A 12,831-nucleotide genomic window follows, 5' to 3' on the forward strand; every position below is an offset into this window, starting at 1 on the left:
TAACATTATTAAATGTACATCCTAAATCACTGGTATCTGATTGCTCTCACAGTTCTAAAGTTCAATCTCAAATGGTTTATTTTATTTTCCAGATCTGAGGCGAAATATCTGCCGCTGCTTTCAGTAGTATGGCAATAAATGTCATGTAAAATGGCGTTCAGACTTACATTAGCCTTTAGGCTTGATAGTTAGGCAGACAGTTGTTGATGTCATGAATTTGGCAACCAGCGCTTGCTTGCGTTTTGATTCAGGCATGCAATACCTAGTTTAACCACTGGCTGTCAAACTTACATACTGCACCTTTAAAGATTCAGGGCTCTATTTTGACGCGTTTTTGCTAATTTAAGGACGGGAAATCTGCCTTGTGCTTCGGCGCATGGTCTAAAAGGGTTGAGTTTGTTTTCTTAATGAGTTATAGGTGTGTTTTAAGAATAAACCAATTAGAGTGTTATCTCCCATTCCCTTTAAGAGTCAGCTGCGTCGTGCCAAGAGTGCATTCGCTATTTACAGGACGCAGAGTAAGTCTAAGTGGAAAGACTGAGCATTTCACAAGCAAACAGTTCACAGTTTATTAACAGAAAACAGTTCAACAGAGCATCTACTGCGTGAGAATGAGAGATAATGGATCACTTTCACTTTCGCTCTTGGATAGGGAAACCTTTACGCACAGACATCAATTAGTCTATAAATAAATACTTTTGTTTGTTAAGCGCAAATATTAGTTTTAAAACTGATTCTAAATTCAGTTCTAATTTCCAGCAAACGAATAAATGAATAATAATAACAAAATGTGCTCAAAAATCTGAGTTAAAACACATGCTGTGCCCCATATGGTCTAAAACCTGCAGGTGGGCAAATCTAAGCTTGTTTTTAATAAAACAAATATAAATATGGATATAATAAATAACACTGCTAATAATAATAACATTATACAAAAGCAAATTGTTATGAATGAACTGAAAAAGCCTCCGGAGATGAAGAAGACACTAAAGCAGTGATTTTTCATATTTATGTTGGCTAGAAAATAAGATGTTTTGTAATATTTTAATCCTTTATATTTATATCCTATATCTATTATTATTATATCCTATATATATCCTTAATATTTACATTTTTTCATATGTAAAGATATTTATTGCTCTCTTGTGTGTATTAAGCAGTGTGTAAGCGAGGCGCAACTCTGCGCTGGAGTTTAGACCGGGTTAGTTTTGGTCTAATGAAAAATCTATTATAGTTTCTCTAAATAGCAACGCGCCAGCGGTCCGCCTCAGAACGCCTTCCTTTTTAGACCAGAACGCCCATGGGCGCACAAATGAGCGCTAATGCATTTGCTATTTAAACAGCGTAGCGCAACGCCTCAAAACGACTCTTGCGCCAAGCTGAAACTACCAAAAGACTACTGCGTCACGCCTTGCACCACACTGCGCCGGGTGTATGATAGGGCCTTCAGTGTCTCCTAAAACCACAGCATCACTGATCATTCAAGTCCATATTTTACCCAAATTTGGGTATTTATTTCTGTATATTGTCTTGTTAATACTATGACTTAGAGCAGTAGGAACAGTAGGCAAGCTAACCTTCATTACAGTCTACATATTTGATTACATTAAAATATAAATACATACTTGAATAGTCTGCATTTGAATGATTAGCCTGCAGAAATCCGTGATGAATAAAACAAACCAATGAGGAACCAAAACGGTGAGGTATCCCAGATAAATTACACTGTGGAGGAAACTGCTGACTGAATGAACCGCATGCAAATGGGAGAGTACGGCTTTTTGTTTGGTGTAATAATCTGACATTAATTGCCATGTAAAAATGATTAATTAGCAGAAGATTCCTCCGCCTGCAGGAGTGTGCGCTCTCTGCTGAACACAAAAGTGGGTGTTTATAAAGCTGTGGGCGTTTCTAAACTGGGTGTGTTTCTAAATCATTTAATTTTAATGACTTGACCACACCCCCAAAGTATGCATTACTGTGAGGAGAGCATATCAGACAAATCTATACCGACAAAGTCTATGGATGAAGGTTCTTAATGGAACCATCAATGCCAGTATAAGAACCTCAGATACACACAAACAAATATTCATTGATATTACTACATTTTTAGGGTAAGTGGTTGCAAACAATTTCTTTGGGCTGAATTTAAACAAATTAAGTTGAAAGGGGTGGTCCAGAGTGTATTTTTAAGGCTTGGTTGGGTTTATGGGATGCAAAGCAATGTGTGCTCATGCTTCATTTGTAGAAAATCATGTTCTTTTTTCATATATCTTACTTTAATTATTTACCGCTAATCAACTAACATGAAATTGACTGTCATAATTCCTAGTTTCTCTGAAAGACCCGCCCTCAGGAGGCTGTCATGTAAATACTCAGTCAGACAGATGCCCTGCCAATGACACGAATCCGAGTCTATAGTGAAGTGAATTTGATGCGAGCAAACTCAAAATGTTCACGCGTCTATTTGCACGCAAATATTGCGATTTATTCATGCGTGCTGCGTATGATGTGAACACAGCATTCTGGTTGGAGCTGCTCCTTATTTACTTCACTCCTTTACTTTTACTCTTTACTTTACTCCTTTACTTTATTCTTTTACTTTTACTCTTTACTCCTTTACTTCACTCCTTTACTTTTACTCTTTACTCCTTTACTTCACTCCTTTACTTTTACTCTTTACTCCTTTACTTTACTCCTTTACTTTTACTCTTTACTTTACTCCTTTACTTCACTCCTTTACTTTTACTCTTTACTCCTTCACTTTATTCTTTTACTTTTACTCTTTACTCCTTTACTTCACTTCTTTACTTTTACTCTTTACTTTACTCCTTTACTTCACTCCTTTACTTTTACTTTACTACTTTACTCCATTTACTTTTACTCTTTACTCCTTTACTTTTACTCTTTACTTTTACTCTTTACTTTACTCCTTCACTTTATTCCTTTACTTTTACTCTTTACTCCTTTACTTCACTTCTTTACTTTTACTCCTTTACTTCACTTCTTTACTTTACTCCTTTACTTTTACTCCTTACTTTGCTCCTTTACTTAACTTCTTTACTTTTACTCTTTACTCCTTTACTTCACTCCTTTACTTTTACTCTTTACTCCTTCACTTTATTCTTTTACTTTTACTCTTTACTCCTTTACTTCACTTCTTTACTTTTACTCCTTTACTTTACTCCTTTACTTTTACTCTTTACTTTTACTCTTTACTTTACTCCTTCACTTTATTCCTTTACTTTTACTCTTTACTCCTTTACTTCACTTCTTTACTTTTACTCTTTACTCCTTCACTTCTTTACTTTACTCCTTTACTTTTACTCCTTACTTTACTCCTTTACTTAACTTCTTTACTTTTACTCTTTACTCCTTCACTTTATTCCTTTACTTTTACTCTTTACTCCTTTACTTCACTTCTTTACTTTTACTCTTTACTTTACTCCTTTACTTCACTCCTTTACTTTTACTTTACTACTTTACTCCATTTACTTTTACTCTTTACTTTACTCCTTTACTTTTACTCTTTACTTTTACTCTTTACTTTACTCCTTCACTTTATTCCTTTACTTTTACTCTTTACTCCTTTACTTCACTTCTTTACTTTTACTCCTTTACTTCACTTCTTTACTTTACTCCTTTACTTTTACTCCTTACTTTGCTCCTTTACTTAACTTCTTTACTTTTACTCTTTACTCCTTTACTTCACTCCTTTACTTTTACTCTTTACTCCTTCACTTTATTCTTTTACTTTTACTCTTTACTCCTTTACTTCACTTCTTTACTTTTACTCCTTTACTTTACTCCTTTACTTTTACTCTTTACTTTTACTCTTTACTTTACTCCTTCACTTTATTCCTTTACTTTTACTCTTTACTCCTTTACTTCACTTCTTTACTTTTACTCTTTACTCCTTCACTTCTTTACTTTACTCCTTTACTTTTACTCCTTACTTTACTCCTTTACTTAACTTCTTTACTTTTACTCTTTACTCCTTCACTTTATTCCTTTACTTTTACTCTTTACTCCTTTACTTCACTTCTTTACTTTACTACTTACTTTACTCCTTTACTTAACTTCTTTACTTTTACTCTTTACTTTATTCCTTTACTTTTACTCTTTACTTTATTCCTTTACTTTTACTCTTTACTTTATTCCTTTACTTTTACTCTTTACTTTACTCCATTACTTTTACTCTTTACTTTACTCCTTTACTTCACTTCTTTACTTTATTCCTTTACTTTTACTCTTTACTCCTTTACGTCACTCCTTTACTTTTACTCCTTACTTTACTCCTTACCTTACTACTTTACTTTTACTCTTTATTTTACTTTTTAATCCTTTACTTGGTGGATAAGGAAACGGTGAAAACTCGCTTCGCTGAAGACATACATTAGCCAACATATTTAATTTAGTTTTTTAAACACAAAGATTTGTGTCAAAACTATTTCTAAACCCCCAGGATGAGACATGGAGGCAGTGGTTTTTGTATTTATGTAGAAAATAATATTTTTTGTAACATTTTAATCCTTTAATTGTTTTCATATGTAAAGATATTTGTGTATTTCTGAACATCCTGTGTGTATTAAGCGTTGTGTAAGCATTTGGACCTGCATAGGCGCATAACTAACGTGATCCACACTAGACTTTAGAGCAACTTTCAGTTGGTCAATGGTGCAGTCTGCTTTAGATCCTCAAAATAGCAATGCGACAACAACGCGCCTTAACACACTTCCTTTACAGACCAGCACACCCATGAGTCCACAAAGTGAGTTTAACAATGTGAAATGTGAAATTTAGGGTTGCGCCGGTCTGAATATAGTAACAAATCACGCCAAACACGTCTTACCTTAAAACAATGTAGTAAATGCAGTGAATGTTTAGTTCAGTGTCATCACTGCAGAGATTGTTGAAGCTGCTGATGCTGTCTGCTTTTCTCTTGATCCTGTTCTCTGTCCTAACATGTAAGATTTATCTCCTGCCTCTGAGAAACACACACTCTCTCGCTCGCTCCGTTTCCTTTGCAGAGTCTGGGGTTTGAAAGTACCCAAAGCATCCTGGGTAATTAGCCATTACACTGCTGTCACAGAGGCTTGTGCAGTCAATACAGAGATAATTTGGGCAATGGTGAATGACAGCGCTGTCCGGCTACAGGCCTGATCAAGGACAGAGCCAGCTGCACCCGGCATCTGTCAGGACAATGAATCACACACACACACACACACACGCACACACACACACACACACACACACACACACACACACACGTACCCAAACATTTAACACACACAAACACTCTTGCATGCAGACCCACACACATGGACACACACACTCAACCCTCTCAAACACATGCATGCACTTGCACACTCACCAAACACACACTCCTCACCATACATACATACATACACACACACAAACTCGGACACAATAACTCACACTGACTAAACAAACGCACTTAAACTCACACACAAACTCATCCCGCACACACACACACACAGACACTCATTCACAGACACATACACACGTACCCAAACATTTAACACACACAAACACTCATGCATGCAGACCCACACACATGCAATCACACACATGGACACACACACTCAACCCTCTCAAACACATGCATGCACTCGCACACTCCCCACCATACATACATATACACACAAACACTCATGTACACACACTTACACACACACAAACTCAGACACATTAACTTACACACCAAACTCACACACAAACTCATCCCCCCCCACACACACACACAAACACACACACTTGCACACTCACCAAACACACATACAAACAAACTTGCAAACACATGCACTAAACACACACACACACACACACACACACACACACACACACACACACACACACATGACAAAAACATTTTAATAAACACATTTATGCAAACACACAAACATTTAACATACACACATGCAGTCGTACACTCGGCAAACACACATACACACAAACAAACACTCAAGTACACAGATGCACACACACGCGCACAAAAACATTTAACTCACACTCACAAAAAAAGACATGCACACACATACATGTACACAAACATTCAACACACACAACCACAAAATTAGCATACACACACAAACAAACTTGCACACACACACACACACACATAGACAAACACTCAGGAACATACATACACAAAAAAATTACACACACACACACATGCTCTCGCACACTCACCAAACACATACATAAACACAAACGAAACTTGCATACATACACATACACTCAAGAACACACAGATGCACATACACACACACACACGCACTCGCACATGCATTTGCACACTCACCAAACACACATACACACTCAAGAACACATACAAACATTCATGCACACACTCGCATGCTCTCACATACATGCACACACACATGCACACTCAATCGCGCCAAACACACTCACTAACACATTCTCGCACACGTTGGTTTTTGTGAATTGTGGGGACATTTCATAGGTTTCTATTGTTTTCACACTGTACACACTATATTTTACTTTTTGAAGTACACATTAGTGTCCTGACATGTCTCTCACTCACACACACACACACACACACACACACACACACACACACACACACACACACACACACACACACACTCAGAGCCTGACTGAGCCCCAGTAAATGCAGATCCTCCTCCTCAGCTGTCTTTAGTGGAGGCCTCTGCTCATTCCAGCACCTCCATCATCATCTCTCCACCTCTTCTCTCTTTCTTTCCCTCTTCTCCTCCTCCTCCTCAATCTCTCTCTCTCTCTATCTATCCTTCAGCAGAGGAAATGGCTGCTTACGCTCCGTCTCTAAACTGTTAGAGGCTTGTTACTGCCGCTGGCAAATGAATGACATTGGGATAGAGTCCTCTCAGGCCCAAGGAGAGACCTTAAGTAATGGCAACACAAGCAGAGAGAGAGAGAGAGAGAGAGAGAGAAAGAGAGAGAGATCACAGCATAATGAAAAAGCTATTTATTTCAGTAATAAAGACAAATGTGCCACATTGATTTCAGTTTGGCTAATATGAAATAGAGATGTCGGAGCTCGTTTATTGTGTTTGTGCGCTCGGAAAGAAAGTGTCGGGTAAGCAAAGGTTATTTTACTGTCCTGACATCAGTGACAAACACCATGGCTTGGGTTTTTACAGATTTTAGTGGACGATTGTCTGTCTTTATCTCATACTAAATTTGTATCAATGAATAATATAATTCTTCTTTAATACTTTAAAGTGGATCTATTATGCTAAGCTCACTTTTATAAGGGGTTTCCACACAGTTGTGTGTTAGCAGTGTGTGAATATAACCAGCTTGTGATAGTAAACGTTTATTAATTCTATTGTTTATAATCAGACTTGATAAAAGCAGTCTGCAGAAACACTTTGATTGACATTCTCCCTTTGTATGATGTCATCAGAGGGGGAAAGCCCCGCCCACTAGTGACCATCTCTCCCTCATTACCATAGGATGTTAGTCTTATTTTTGATCTGCCACTATGCTGACACAGAGGTGATTGTAGCTCCGCCCTGTTTTGAAAAGAGCACAATCTCATTTGAATTTAAAGCGACAGTCACTAAAACAGCACACTTAGGATCTAAGCCTAGTAGGGGCAGGTTTGGAGAGTTAGAAAACATTACATGTGTGCAATTTTGAGCTGAAACTTCACTACAAACCCCATGGCTTGGGTTTTTACAGATTTTAGTGGACGATTGTCTGTCTTTATCTCATACTAAATGTGTACCAATGGATAATGTAATATAATTCTTTTTTAATACTTCAAAGTGGATCTATTATGCAAAACTCACTTTTATAAGGGGTTTAGACACAGTTGTGTGGCAGCAGTGTGTGAATATAACCAGCTCGTGATGGTAAACGTTTATTAATCGTATTGTATATAATTAGATTTGATAAAAGCAGACTGCAGAAACATTTTGATTGACATTCTCCCTCTGTATGATGTCATCAAAGGGGGAAAGCCCCGCCCACTAGTGACCATCTCTCACTCATTAGCATAGGACGTTAGTCTTGTTTTTGAATCTGCCACTATGCTGACACAGATTCTAGCTCTGCCTTCTTTTGAACAGAGCATCTCATTTGAATTTAAAGCGAAAACAAAACACAGTTAGGATCTACGCCTAAAAGGGTCATTTTCAGAGAGTTATAAAACATTATTTGTGTAGTATTTTGAGCTGAAACTTCACACACACTCTCTACTGACACCAGAGACTTATTTTACATCTTGTCGAAGGGGCCATAATTGGTCCCCTTTTAATACATTATTTCAGAAAAACCTACAAGTATTACTTTTGCTCATGTTTGTGGCCTTTTATAACAGAGTCAACACACTATTACTGTAATAATATTGTAATCATGTTTAACTTAATACCTAAGAGTTAGCTCTGCATGGCTTTATATATCCATCTTATTATAGTATTTTTTTTTCCTCAATTCTTTTTTTCTCAGTTTTCATTTGTTTTCTTTTTTCTTTTTTTGAATATACGGATCAAAAAGAAATTAATAGAAAACTATATATATATATATATATATATATATATATATATATATATATATATATATATATATATATATGTATATATATACACAATTATATTTTAGGAAACCTATGAAATTAGCATTATATAATGTTTAGATACACATATATGTGAAAAACTTTTTATACTTTTGAAATTCTTTATTTTGTTTTAACACACATTAAATAAATATAATAACAATACTACTACTATTGTTAATTAATTCATTTATTTTCCTTCGGCTTAGTCCCTTATTTATCAGAGGTCGCCACACTATTCCAGCATATGTTTTACACAGTGGATACCCTTCCAGCTGCAACCCAGTACTGGGAAACACCCATACACTCTCACATTCACACAAACACATACACTACGGCCAATTTAGTTCATCAGTTCCCCTATAGCGCATGTGTTTGGACTGTGGGGGAAACCGGAGCACCCGAAGGAAACCCACACCAACAGGGAAAACATGCAAACTCCATACAGAAATGCCAACTGACCCAGCTGAGACTCGAATCAGAAACATTCTTGCTTTGAGGTGACAGTGCAAACCACTGAGCCATTGTGCCACCCTATAATAATAATAGTATTAACAATAATAATTATTATTACACATTAAATACACAATGCAAATGTTCATAATGCACATACTCAGCCTCAGTACTCATGATTACCATCAGATTTCAGTGGGGCTGTGATATGGATGTGTTATTATAAGGACTGTCAATATGACACATTAATTAGTATGATTCATTATTTTTGTAAAGAGGCTGCAAAACAAATCACTAAATCTTTAGAGCATGCTTAGAGGAAGTAGATACACAATAATTGTACTGAAGGAAAGGATTTTCTAGTGATTACCGGAGAGTACAGAGAGCATTTCTATATTTTTGCAGCCTAAATTCAGGCCTGTTTTGTTCTTTTTTGCTGTGCTGGGAAAATACAGAAAACTATCTTGTTAAATGTTATTTAAATGTGTTTAACCTCAAGCACAATTGTGCTCTAATATATATAAAAGGAGCACACAGAACCTGTTAATACTATGAAGTCTACTATATTTGATACAAAAAGAATGGTTTATGATTTTTAATATATAAAATATACACTCGCAGGCCACTTTATTAGGTACACCTTACCAGTACCGGGTTGGACCCCCTTTTGCCTTCAGAACTGACTTAATCATTTATGGCACAGATTCAACAAGCTACTGGAAATATTCCTTAGAGATTTTGCTCCATATTGACATGATAGCATCACAAGTTGCTGCAGATTTGTCGGCTGCACATCCATGATGCCAATCTCCAGTTTCACCACATCCCAAAGGTGCTCTATTGCATTAATATCTGGGGACTGTGAAGGCCAGTTGAGTACAGTGAACTCATCGTCATGTTCAAGACACCAGTCTGAGATGATTCACGCTTTATGACATGGTGCGTTATCCTGCTGGAAGAAGCCATCAGAAGATGGAGACACTGTGCTCATAAAGGGATGGACATGGTTAGCAGCAATACTCAGGTAGGCTGTGGCGTTGATGCTCAATTGGTACTAATGGACCCAAAGTGTGCCAAGAAAACATTCCCCACACCATTACACCACCACCAGCAGCCTGAACCGCTGATACAAGGCAGGATGGATCCATGCTTTCGTGTTCTTGACGCCAAACTCTGACCCGAGCATCCGAATGTGTCAGCAGAAATGGAGACTCATCAGAGCAGCAACGTTTCTCCAATCTTCTACTTTCCAGTTTTGGTGAGCCTGTGTGAATTGTAGCCTCAGTTTCCTGTTCTTAGCTGACAGGAGCGGCACCCGGTGTGCTCTTCTGCTGCTGTAGCCCATCCGCTTCAAGGTTGGACGTGTTGTGCGTTCAGAGATGCTCTTCTGCAGAGCTCGGTTGTATCGAGTGCTTATTTGAGTTACTGTTGCCTTTCGATCAGCTGGAACCAGTCTGGCCATTCTCCTCTGACCTCTGGCATCAAGGCATTTGCTCCCACAGAACTGCCGCTCACTGGATATTTTCTCTTTGTCAGACCATTCTCTGTAAACCCTAGAGATGGTTATGCGTAAAAATCCCAGTAGATCAGCAGTTTCTGAAATACTCAGAACAGCCCATCTTGACACCAACAACCCTGTCACGTTCAAAGTCACTTAAATCCCCTTTCTTCCCCATTCTGATCCTCGGTTTGAACTGCAGCAGATCGGCTTGACCATGTCCACATGCCTAAATGCATTGAGTTGCTGCCATGTGATTGGCTGATTAGAAATTTGCATTAACGAGCAGTTGGACAGGTGTACCTAATAAAGTGGCCGTCGAATGTATAGTACAATTCTTGAGAAAACTACTGAAGTACAGTAATTGGAGTATTTACATAACACCACTGTTCATTCTGCACATAAAATGCAGCCATATGTACCCGCGAGCGCACATTTCTCAGTTCTCAACAATGTAGCCCTGGGCACATTTTCCCATTCATTTCCCCTTGTGTTGAAAATAACCCAACCGTTAAAAAGTATAACCGAGATGAGGGTGTTATTCTGGTGAGTTGAATTAACGTCCTGTTGCCTATTATGGCTTTAAGGCTCTGAATCATTACATTGTTTGGGCTAATACCCAATATTGAACCAGCAATCATTTTAGCGAGGTCAAACTCAAAATCTATCCCTGTTTATCTGTTTGCAAATGACAGGCTCTTTTGCTGCCAGCTCCGACTTGAACCAATTTAATTACAGCTCGTTAAGGTGCTGAGCGGTTAGCACAAGCCTATCGACAAGCGGGAAGGACACGCTAATTAAAGGCCATTTAAATGTTTATCCCAGAGCAGTAATGGAGAGACACTTATCACTTAAATGCTGTCGCTCTCGTGTGGGAACGAATCCCGCTGGATTTCCTAATGCGCTGGGAGGACATGCCTGTCAGGTTCATGGTTAGCGCTGCCTAAATATTACACCAATGAAAGGATGTAAAGGAGAAGTGTTCATCTGATTTCATGCCTGCTTAATGGGGTTTTGTGATTCTACAAGCACACGTGATGGGTCGCAATGCAGATAACAAAGCTTTTACTTATTTTTTGGCTTGTTTCAAAGCCAAATCCCATTGGCAGATTATTGTGCTTGTTTCAAAGAAAAACTCACTTTATTTTGGCTCATTATTTCCAAAAACAACACAATATATTTTGCTCGTCTTGAAAATGCTTCCTAATTTAGGAATTTTAAGATATTTTATTCAGTCATTCATTCATTCATTTTCTTGTCGGCTTAGTCTTTTTATTAATCCAGGGTCGCCACAGCGGAATGAACCACCAAATTATCCAGTACATTTTTACGTAGCGGAGGCCCTTCCAGCCGCAACCCATCTCTGGGAAACATTCACACACACACACACACACACACTCATACACTACGGACAATTTAGCCTACCCAATTCACCTGTACCGCATGTCTTTGGACTGTGGGGGAAACCGGAGCACCTGGAGGAAACCCACGCGAAGGCAGGGAGAACATGCAAACTCCACACAAAAACGCCAATTGACCCAGCCGAGGCTCGAACCTGCAACCCAGCGACCTTCTTGCTGTGAGGCGACAGCACTACCCTACTGGGGCACTGCGTCAATATTATATTAAATATTTTGATATTGTAAAACAAGACAAGAACACATTTACATTGTCTTTTAAGACACTTTTAAGACGCTTTTTGACCCAGCTGTTGAGCTTTTTGACCCAACGTTGGGTTACAACAAAATTTTTGGAGAGCAGAATTGAAAGGAAAATCAAGAAAATGCTATACATTCTCTCTTTTTCTTTTCGGCTTAGTCCATTTATTAATCCGGGGTTACCACAGCAGAATGAACCGCCAACTTTTCCAGCATATGTTTTACACAGCGGATGCCCTTCCAGCAGCAACCCTTCTTAGGGAAACATCCATACACACTTATTCACTATGGACAATTTAGCTTACCCAGTTCACCTGTACCACATGTCTTTGGACATGTGGGGGAAGCCAACACGGGGAGAACATGCAAACTCCACAGAAAAACGCCAACTGAGCCAGCTGAAGCTCAAACCAGCGATCTTCTTAATGTGAGGCAAACATGCTACCCACTGCACGACCGTGCAGCCTCATTGCCTTCATGTGTAATTAATATTCATTCATTCAGCAGGGGTCGCTACAGCAGAAGGAACCACCAACTATTCCATGTACTTCCAGCTGCAACGCATCACTGGGAAACATCCATACAAACTCATTCACACACATAAACTACTGACTATTTAGCTTACCCAGTTCACCCAT

General features: G+C 38.3%; 2 long non-coding RNA genes across 3 annotated transcripts in view; one reads left to right on the top strand and one right to left on the bottom strand.

Annotated features, from left to right (window-relative positions):
• LOC148679653 (uncharacterized) overlaps nt 1–12,831 on the top strand; it is a 189,053-nt gene that overhangs the window by 24,848 nt on the left and 151,374 nt on the right. The window lies entirely within an intron of this gene.
• Nucleotides 1–12,831, bottom strand: part of LOC141376045 (uncharacterized) — a 52,478-nt gene that overhangs the window by 4,166 nt on the left and 35,481 nt on the right. For both annotated transcript variants that reach the window (XR_015499170.1, XR_015499169.1), the window contains exon 2: nt 4,853–6,907. This is a non-coding gene — a long non-coding RNA (uncharacterized LOC141376045). The remainder of the gene's footprint in view (nt 1–4,852; nt 6,908–12,831) is intronic.

This window comes from Danio rerio, chromosome 9 (assembly GCF_052040795.2).
Source record: "Danio rerio strain M-AB ecotype USA chromosome 9, GRCz13ab, whole genome shotgun sequence".
Taxonomy (NCBI): domain Eukaryota; kingdom Metazoa; phylum Chordata; class Actinopteri; order Cypriniformes; family Danionidae; genus Danio; species Danio rerio.